Here is a 9,513-nt window from a genome sequence, read left to right as displayed (position 1 = left end):
AACACACTTCAAAGAAATTAGTTGAACTTGTCAGTTTGGACAGATTGGAAACACTCTTCAAACCAAAATTGTAGAATTTGTCAGTTTGATAACATTGCATATACTCTTCAAACCAAATTAGTAAAATTAGTCAGTTTGGCAACATTGCAAACACTCTTTGATCTTAATTAGTAGAATTTGTTAATTTGTCACATTGCAAAAAGACTCTTCGAACCAAAATAGTAGAATTTGTCAGTTTGACAACATTGCAACTAATTTCCGAGTTCGAAGTCGGAATTTAACTCATTTCCGAGTTCGAAGTTGAAAGTTCTGAGTTTGAAGTAAAAATTTAAGAAAAATAACGTCTGTGGCCCTTCTACGCCTTCGTAGAAAGAAGAAAATTATATTTTTCTACTCTTACAGGGATATTGGTTCATTCCTTAACTGTTTAGAGAACGGATAAGTAGGCAATTGCCAACGGTTGAACGAATACAGAATTCTAGAACTGTGCGATATGAAATAGACCATTCACAGACAATCTTCAGCGTGCGATATAAAATATACCAAGCCCGTCTTTTAGGTTTGAGGTGTTGAATGGATTTGGATTCATTGTAAGTTTGGTATTGTTTGGTGTTGTAAGTAACCTAACCTAACCTAACCTAAGCTAAAATGCAATGTTTTGATGCCAACCAGTCAGTGAGGACGACAATCAGAAGAATTATTTTGTTTACGTTTAAGATTAGCTGTAATTGGCCTATTTTATATCGCACCCTGAAAATTGCCTGTGATTGTTCTACAATTCTGTATTCGTTCAACCGGTGGCAATTACTATGGGGCGCAGTGCAAATTTAATTGAACTTTAATTTTATTTTTTGTAATATAAGACGGTAAAATGTAATAAAATATTGTGATTTAAAAACTACTACCATAAATAACTATTAATTTAGTCCATTGTCTTGCAGCAAAGGCAAAACATAAAAATGCAAACCAAAAATGTTGCAGACGAAAACTTAAACTTAACACAGTGCAGATTAAGCTTTTCGGAAAGGCAAACTCAATCCCACTTGAACCGAAACCTGACGAAGAGATTTTCCGACAAAACCACCTACTTAAACTGTTCCATACTTAATTGTCAAAAACTCTACCAAACAACTATTCGTCCGGTTAAATTTAGCATAAACCGCACTCGTAAATGGTCCACCACTGTTCCAACTGCAACACTTGACACAGTAATCCCGAGCGATCATCAACCTTTTTAAAATTTCACTGGAACATAAAGCCATTTCCTGGCAAAATTGTATCAAAACTTTCCAAATTAAAAGACCCCGAAGCATTCGTTATTGTGAAGTAGTTCGCCATAGATTGAGTGGAAGAAAATCCTTTTTATTCTCCGAGAACAGGGTCTACAACGGGCTCCGGTAATAGGGTTTTCCGTAAACTCTATTGAAAATCTACTTTATACTTTCCGGTCCTCTTCTTTATTTCAACACCATTAAAAACTGCCTCCAGGCGCGGCGGTCTGGAAAGGGCTGCCGGTGTTAAAAATGAAGCGGATGAGATTTATTTTAATAGCTTGAGGTTTATGAAGGTCAGGCCTTAATGCAAACGGGTACTGGCTTTTTAGCTTAATATATTTGCGTACTGGTTTTCAGCTATCTTGAGGAATGGGTGTTGTGCAGCCCGGTAAGTGTATTCAATTTTTAATAAAGAAGATAAAACATGTTTATATCTGCTTAACGCATTAAACATTTACTAACTGATTAGTATTCACCAGGTTTATCTTCCTACGGACCAGGAATATAATATTAATTTCCTACCTCAGTTTCATTGTAGCTGGATGTTAAATTTAAAACATTTTTTAAGTTGTATTGTTAGTGTGCACTTGTGTAAGATATGAATAACAAACTAGAAACCTGAGAACGTTAAGAACTGACCACATACATATAGTCGCTATTACGCTATTAAATTACTTTATTTTATTATTATTTATTATTATTATTTTATTTTACTTCCAAAGGCTATACAAAGAAATAAACTTGCCTTTACATTAGATGGAGAACCCTAAAACATAATATATACTGTGTTTTATAATTAACAATTCTTTTAAATCTGGTGTGTTTCCAGATCAACTAAAACCTGCTCTTGTTAAACCATTGTATAAAAAGGGTGATCCAGAAATAATGGATAGCTATAGACCTATAAGCCTTCTGCCAGGATTTTCCAAACTTTTTGAACTGGCAATGTGTAAAAGAGTTATAGAATTTATGAACCACTGTAATCTAATTAACAAAAACCAGCACGGATTTACAAAGGGAGAATCAACACAATTTATACAATCATTAAGCACTTTGAAAATAGAGAGGCCACACTTGGAATATTCCTAGATCTTTCGAAGACCTATGCCTATCTACATCGAGAAATCTTATCAAATAAAATGGAAAAATATGGGATAAGGGGACAACCATTGGAGTGGGTAAGGTCATACTTGCAAAACAGGCAGCAAATAGTGGCTGTCACTAAAGATGGTCAATCTGGTAGGTCAGGGACTCTTTCGAACGATTATCGAATAGCACAAGGTAGCATTATAGGGCCAATCCTCTTTGTAATCTTTATAAACGACTTGTATTCGGTAGCAGAAGAACCATGGCAAACTATTATTAACTATGCCGATGACACCAACTTGTTGATTGGAGACAAAAATAGTTTGAACCTAGTAAGCAATAGTCAATATTTAACGTCTAAAATTGAAGCATGGTTTGCTGATAACGGCTTCATTTTGAACGCAGAGAAAACTGATTTAGTCCTGTTCAGGACAAAACAATCAAACTTTGGTAAATTGGAAGGACTCCCGATTGTCGGAAAAGACATAACAGTATCTGAAAACACGAGGTTCCTAAGGGTTTATCTGGATGAGAACCTTGACTGGTCTTTTCATTTGGATAAACTCTTGAAAATTTTGGGAACTATCTGCTACGGAATACGATTCACTGGTAAATATCTAAGTGAGCAATGTCTAAAAATTCTGTATAGCGCCAATTTTGAATCCAGACTGAAGTATGGTATTATGTTCTGGGGCCGAGATGGTAGGGTTCAGAACATTTTTATTGCTCAAAAACGAGAGAAAATAATGGACTATCGGCAATCATGTAGAAACACTTTCAGGTCAATGGGACTAATGATACGCTCTGTATATACAGGGTGGTCCAGTTTTAAATGTCAATAATTCACCAATCCATAGCCAATTAAAAAATAAGTTGACATTCATTATGTCATTTTCCTAAAAAGTGCTTCCTAAGGAAAATACAATCTTTCAAATTTCTGTTTAAAAAATCGGTTTTTTGTCATAACTGTCAGACCGTTGGAGCAATATTGATCAAATTTGGAACAAGCACTTTATTACACGTTATTACGGTCAAAGACCCAAAACTAACCCAACCCAACTTAAAAATTGTCTTGGAAACGGAAAATTCACTTAGGAAGATTAAAAAATATTATTGTAGCCAGTTTTCATAGTTTCCAGACAAACTGAAAGACTTTGGTTTTGAAAATTGAATTAGAAAAGATAAACATTTCAGGAGCTTAAAAATTGTGTTTGTAACCAGTTTTCATGCAAATCGAGAGACTTTAATACTAAAAATTGACTTGTAGACATAAAAACTACTTTTTCAAGAATTTGTTACTACAAATTCATACATTTAAACCTTAAAAATTGACTTGAACCCCAAAATGTAACTGAACTAATGAAAAGTGACATCAGAAGCTTAAAAATTGCATTTGAAGTAAGTTTTCATAATTTGAAGACAAATTTCAATATTTTAGTCTTGAAAATAGTCTTAGATGCAGGACATTGACATTAGATTCATGAAAATTGTCTTGAAAACGAACTTTTCGTGCTTTTTACTTTGCTTTTCATTTACTTCGAATTCTGGACTATTTTTAGTGCTTCAAAACTGCTTTCAGCTTGGAAAATTGAGTTTCAAGACTATCTTTACCAAGTTATTGACATAGCAAACTTAAAAAACAATTTTTACATTATTCATAGACTTAAAATGGCATTCCAAGCTTTGTCACTATTAAATCGACTTCTAGACACCTCAGTGCTAAAAATTCGGGTATTTCTTAATAAACTAGACTGTTTTTAGTGTTTTAAGGCTGTTTTCAGTGCCTCAAATCGAGTTTCAAGACTATCTTTACAAAGTTTTTGACTTATCAGACCTAAAAGCCAGTTTGTCCACTGACCATAATCTTGAAAATGTTATTTCAAGCTTCTTCACTATTAAATTGACTTCTACACTCATAGGTGCAATAAATTGTAGCATCTCTAAGAAATTCAGACTGTTTTTAGTGCTTTTTAAGACTGAAAAATCGAGTTTAAGACTATTTCAAAAAGTCAAGTTTCTTCAGTAATAAAAGTAAAAAATTTTGGTACCAAATGCTACAATAATAGTCTTGAGAACTAATTTTTAGAAATAAAATAGTCCGAAAATTTAATTCACTTCTTGACTTGTTGAAAGTTGAAGAAAATTGAGTTGTACACCAATTAAAGTCTTGAAAATATACTTTTGGACTCTCTTTAGTCCTAGTAAGGTCCGTTCTAGCATTAAAAGTCAACTTTTATACTATTTTTAGTAGTAAAAAATGAGTTTCATGCACAATACAATCTTTGTCTTGATTTCCGGACTTTTTTTAGTTCTTGAATGCCAGTTTCAGACACTCAACCAGGATGGCAGTCTGAGAAAGCGAATCATAAGACCATTCCTAGTGGTAAAAAAGTTTTTAAACTATTCAGTACAAATTTGGACTTTCACAAGTCTTGGATGTTCAGTTTTAAACTATAAAACGATTTTTTAAATTGAAATTTGGAGGACTGTATCTTCCTTAGGAAACGTTTTTCAGAAAAATGACATAATGCAAGTCAACTTATTTTTTGATTGGCTATCAAATGGTGAATTATTGACACTTAAAACTGGACCACCCTGTATATGAATGCTTAATGTTCTTTTTCAACAACAGAAGTTTATTTTTTCAGAATCCACAGGTAAACAAATATAATACAAGATTAACCCATCAAATTATGTATCCAACACACCGGCTGCAAATAACAGAAAAAACTCCCCACTATATGTGTATAAAGCTCTTCAATAAGTTACCTATGGATATTAAAACAATTGTGAGTAACCAAAAATTTAAAAGGTAGCTAAAAAAGTTATTAATCCAATTGGAACCCTATCATCTAGACGATTACCTAAATTCATACTTTTGTAAAAATAGAACAACTTATTTCTTCGTTCATTCCAAAGCAAGTTTCTATGAAAATTGACTGCCCTAAAACTATGTGATAAACAAATAATAAAACTTTCTGAACCCAGAATTGTAATAACGTAATTAATGTATTTTGTGATGTAAACCGTACCATTCCTAGTTGGCAAGGAACATTAGTTTGGAGACGGGCAAACTTACAGAAAAACTCAGATCAGCGAACAACAGCTTTAATTCCGTCGCGTCAAATGCGAATGAAACATAAATATTTCAAAAAAATACACACAATGGCGAGGGCGGGTTTAGAAAACGAACAAAAAGAAAATCGCAACAGTGTCGGGTGGTTCTTCTATGAAATGTAATTTTCCGACAAAGGCTTTTCCGTGGGTTTTCTAAACTCAAGCGACAAAACACAAATGGCTTTTGTGCCATTGATAAAAAGGAAATCTGCGTTTTATTAGGTTTTTTCGCTAAAAGGGATTTCGGGGGATTTTCTTTTTATATGGTACAGGGTTTTTGAAAAAAATTAAGTAAAATTTCGGTCAATCCACAACGACCCCATTAAAATCTGTATTGTCGCTTTTGTTGATTGTGATGCAAAACACCTATCAAAAATGATTAGAAAACTGATTACTATTTTAAAGTGAGTATTTACTCCCCACCTTCTACTCTACTTTTCAATATAAACTTTCAATCTACATGCTAATTCGATTACTCGGTACGCTACAAGAGAAACCTCATTCATGCTTTGTGTGTTGAAAAGCTTTTGCAATTTTCCACTATTTCATACTGCCACTGGACCAAACCATATTCCTGCAAATTAAAAAAAATAATGGAGCAATATACAGAAAAGAGCCTTTCCTAGTAGAATTTATTTAAAGCCAGGATTTAGATAGATGCGGCTTTAACATACTCTTCACTTACCGCACACTTTTTACACTGACAAGGTTTATCTGCTGTGAGTAATGAAAGTACCAGAGCGAACAGGCAATGATATTAGATATGCTAATTATAGAGAAAAACTTAATGGATCGGTGTACAGTGTGAATAATTTAATTATTTTTGTTGCAAAACAGCTGCAGTGCAGCAAACAAATTCCATAAAATTTACAACGAAAACTAGCCCAGAAAAGTTCTAAATCATTCAGTAACCGACTGCAGATTAATGTTGCTGCAATTCTGAGACACTTTCAATTTATATCTCCTTGAGGGGTGTTTTTCAGTAAATGATTTATTTATTTCCGCTCTCGAGCTTTTAGAATACAAACACGTGTGTAAGTGAATCAGTTCATCAGGGTTTATACCATAAATTTTTTAAGTTTTAATACTAAATTAGTCGTCGAAATTAAATGATACTCATAAGTCTTGGAAAACTACATTTGATACCACCAGCTGGATGATGAAAGTGAATAGCAATTAGGCAATTAAATCTCGCTGAATGTGCTTTTTTCAAAGATTGTCTTTTAAATCCAAATTGATTTGAAGTGTTTAAGCCAAATTTTAAACGAGTTTGCTGTCATGTCATTGATTTCACCATCACTGTCTTGTTTTGAATTTAGTTACACCAATACATATGTGCTATAGCTACAAAACCTTAAACAAGAGAAACACATATCGGGAAACTTATTGAAGGCATTTATCGTTTATTGTAAAAACTGTTGTTCTGAAGGTATTTTGACAAGAAAAGAAAGAGGAAGTCATAGCAAATACCGAATTTTCAGAAGTGATGAAATCAGGGACATTTTTTATGATAGATCTTGTGTGGAATATTAGTGGCAAGTCTAGAAACTCGCTAATACTAAACGTTAAATTTCGTAAAATCAATATAAGTGCACAAAACAAACAAACTTCAATCATTCAAAATTCGTTCTGTATGTAAAATTGTAAGCTGACTGACGCTAAATCTCAAGTTGCAGCGTTTCACATTTATACTTACCAAAATAAAAGAAAATCTTCTTCTTCCAGATTACTTCGGTTTAAATTTTTAAGACTTGTAACTGTAAACAACAAGCACAATCCATATGCATTTTCTGCTTGTTTTTATTTACCGAACAGCATATAAGTTATTCAGATGCATATACGGCTTGGCAACTTATCGGAAACCCGTCATATTTTCTAGGCTTGGAGCTGCCACGCTTGAGGACTGAAATAACAATCCGGTTTCTTTGCGTAGGGATTTCGATGACAAAGGATGCTTTCGAGTCGATTAACCAGAAATTGGCGTATCTTCGTCGATGCGATCTATTGTTAGGGCAAAAATGGTGTGGAAAGCTTTTGATTCCATTGACAAGATTGATAGAGAAAATGTTGATTTCTAGTTTTGTCGATTTACTTACCAAATTTTATTTAGAAAGTTTACTTTTGTTCTTTCGGTGTTAAGTGGTATCGTTTGTATTATGGTTATTACCTGAAAAATAATGGAGTTAAATTAGTAATTTAGTAAAGTAAAGATTAGTAATTAGCATTGTCAAAGGTAGGAGTTACCTCTTTTAGTTTAAACTGGAGGACCAGTTTCATGGAGGAGGGGCAAATGTCACGAAGGAAATAAATCAAATTTATTTCACTTGAACGGAAACATCAATCAAACTTTGGTAAATTGGAAGGACTCCCGATTGTCGGAAAAGACATAACAGTATCTGAAAACACAAGGTTCCTAGGGGTTTATCTGGATGAGAACCTTGACTGGTCTTTTCATTTGGATAAACTCTTGAAAACTTTGGGAACTATCTGCTACGGAATACGATTCACTGGTAAATATCTAAGTGAGCAATGTCTAAAAATTCTGTATAGCGCCAATTTTGAATCCAGACTGAAGTATGGTATTATGTTCTGGGGCCGAGATGGTAGGGTTCAGAACATTTTTATTGCTCAAAAACGAGTTATGAGAATAATTTAAAAAATGGACTATCGATATAAAAGTAGGACATCTATTAACTGCATGAAGAAGTGCAAATACGCACAGCAATAAGACGACTCACTTAGCCCATTTATATTCAATATGATTATGAGTGACTAAAAGAGCAGGATACAAAATGGAGAACACTTACTTCAATGTCTGTTTCGTAGATGATGCGGTGCTCATTGTGTTGATTGTGAAAATGGTGATTTCTAGTTTTGTCGATTTACTTACCAAATTTTTTTTAGAAAGTTTATTTTTGTTCTTTCGGTGTTAAGTGGTATCGTTTGTATTTTGGTTATTACCTGAAAAAATATGGAGCTAAATTAGTAATTTAGTAAAGTAAAGATTAGTAATTAGCATTGTCAAAGGTAGGAGTTACCTCTCTTAGTTTAAACTGGAGGACCAGTTTCATGGAGGAGGGGCAAATGTCACGAAGGAAATAAATCAAATTTATTTCACTTGAACGGAAACATCAATCAAACTTTGGTAAATTGGAAGGACTCCCGATTGTCGGAAAAGACATAACAGTATCTGAAAACACAAGGTTCCTAGGGGTTTATCTGGATGAGAACCTTGACTGGTCTTTTCATTTGGATAAACTCTTGAAAACTTTGGGAACTATCTGCTACGGAATACGATTCACTGGTAAATATCTAAGTGAGCAATGTCTAAAAATTCTGTATAGCGCCAATTTTGAATCCAGACTGAAGTATGGTATTATGTTCTGGGGCCGAGATGGTAGGGTTCAGAACATTTTTATTGCTCAAAAACGAGTTATGAGAATAATTTTAAAAATGGACTATCGATATAAAAGTAGGACATCTATTAACTGCATGAAGAAGTGCAAATACGCACAGCAATAAGACGACTCACTTAGCCCATTTATATTCAATATGATTATGAGTGACTAAAAGAGCAGGATACAAAATGGAGAACACTTACTTCAATGTCTGTTTCGTAGATGATGCGGTGCTCATTGTGTTGATTGTGAAAATGGTGATTTCTAGTTTTGTCGATTTACTTACCAAATTTTTTTTAGAAAGTTTATTTTTGTTCTTTCGGTGTTAAGTGGTATCGTTTGTATTTTGGTTATTACCTGAAAAAAATATGGAGATAAATTAGTAATTTAGTAAAGTAAAGATTAGTAATTAGCATTGTCAAAGGTAGGAGTTACCTCTTTTAGTTTAAACTGGAGGGCCAGTTTCATGGAGGAGGGGCAAATGTCACGAAGGAAATAAATCAAATTTATTTCACTTGAACGGAAACATTTAAAAATGTGGAATTTATATTACTTGAGCGGAAACATAATTATTAACATTTAATGTTCAGAATTTCTTAGTTGAAGTGGTCATTTTTTCCATATTTCATCCAATATTC

General features: G+C 33.4%; 1 long non-coding RNA gene across 2 annotated transcripts; it reads right to left on the bottom strand.

Moving 5' to 3' along the window:
• Window positions 1-5,452: 5,452 nt before the first annotated feature.
• On the bottom strand, window positions 5,453-8,229 carry LOC145729506 (uncharacterized). Of its 2 annotated transcripts, XR_014178391.1 has the most exons (4): window positions 7,574-8,229; window positions 7,174-7,508; window positions 5,901-6,051; window positions 5,453-5,843 (listed from the first exon to the last, which is right to left on the bottom strand). It is a non-coding gene; the product is annotated as an uncharacterized LOC145729506 (long non-coding RNA). The 2 variants fall into 2 exon arrangements; XR_014178390.1 differs by having other exon boundaries at window positions 7,174-8,229.
• Window positions 8,230-9,513: the final 1,284 nt, after the last annotated feature.

This window comes from Ips typographus, linkage group LG5 (assembly GCF_016097725.1).
Source record: "Ips typographus isolate SLU linkage group LG5, UJ_Ityp_2.0, whole genome shotgun sequence".
Classification (NCBI taxonomy): Eukaryota; Metazoa; Arthropoda; class Insecta; order Coleoptera; family Curculionidae; genus Ips; species Ips typographus.
This window is presented reverse-complemented; position numbering and strand designations above follow the sequence as displayed.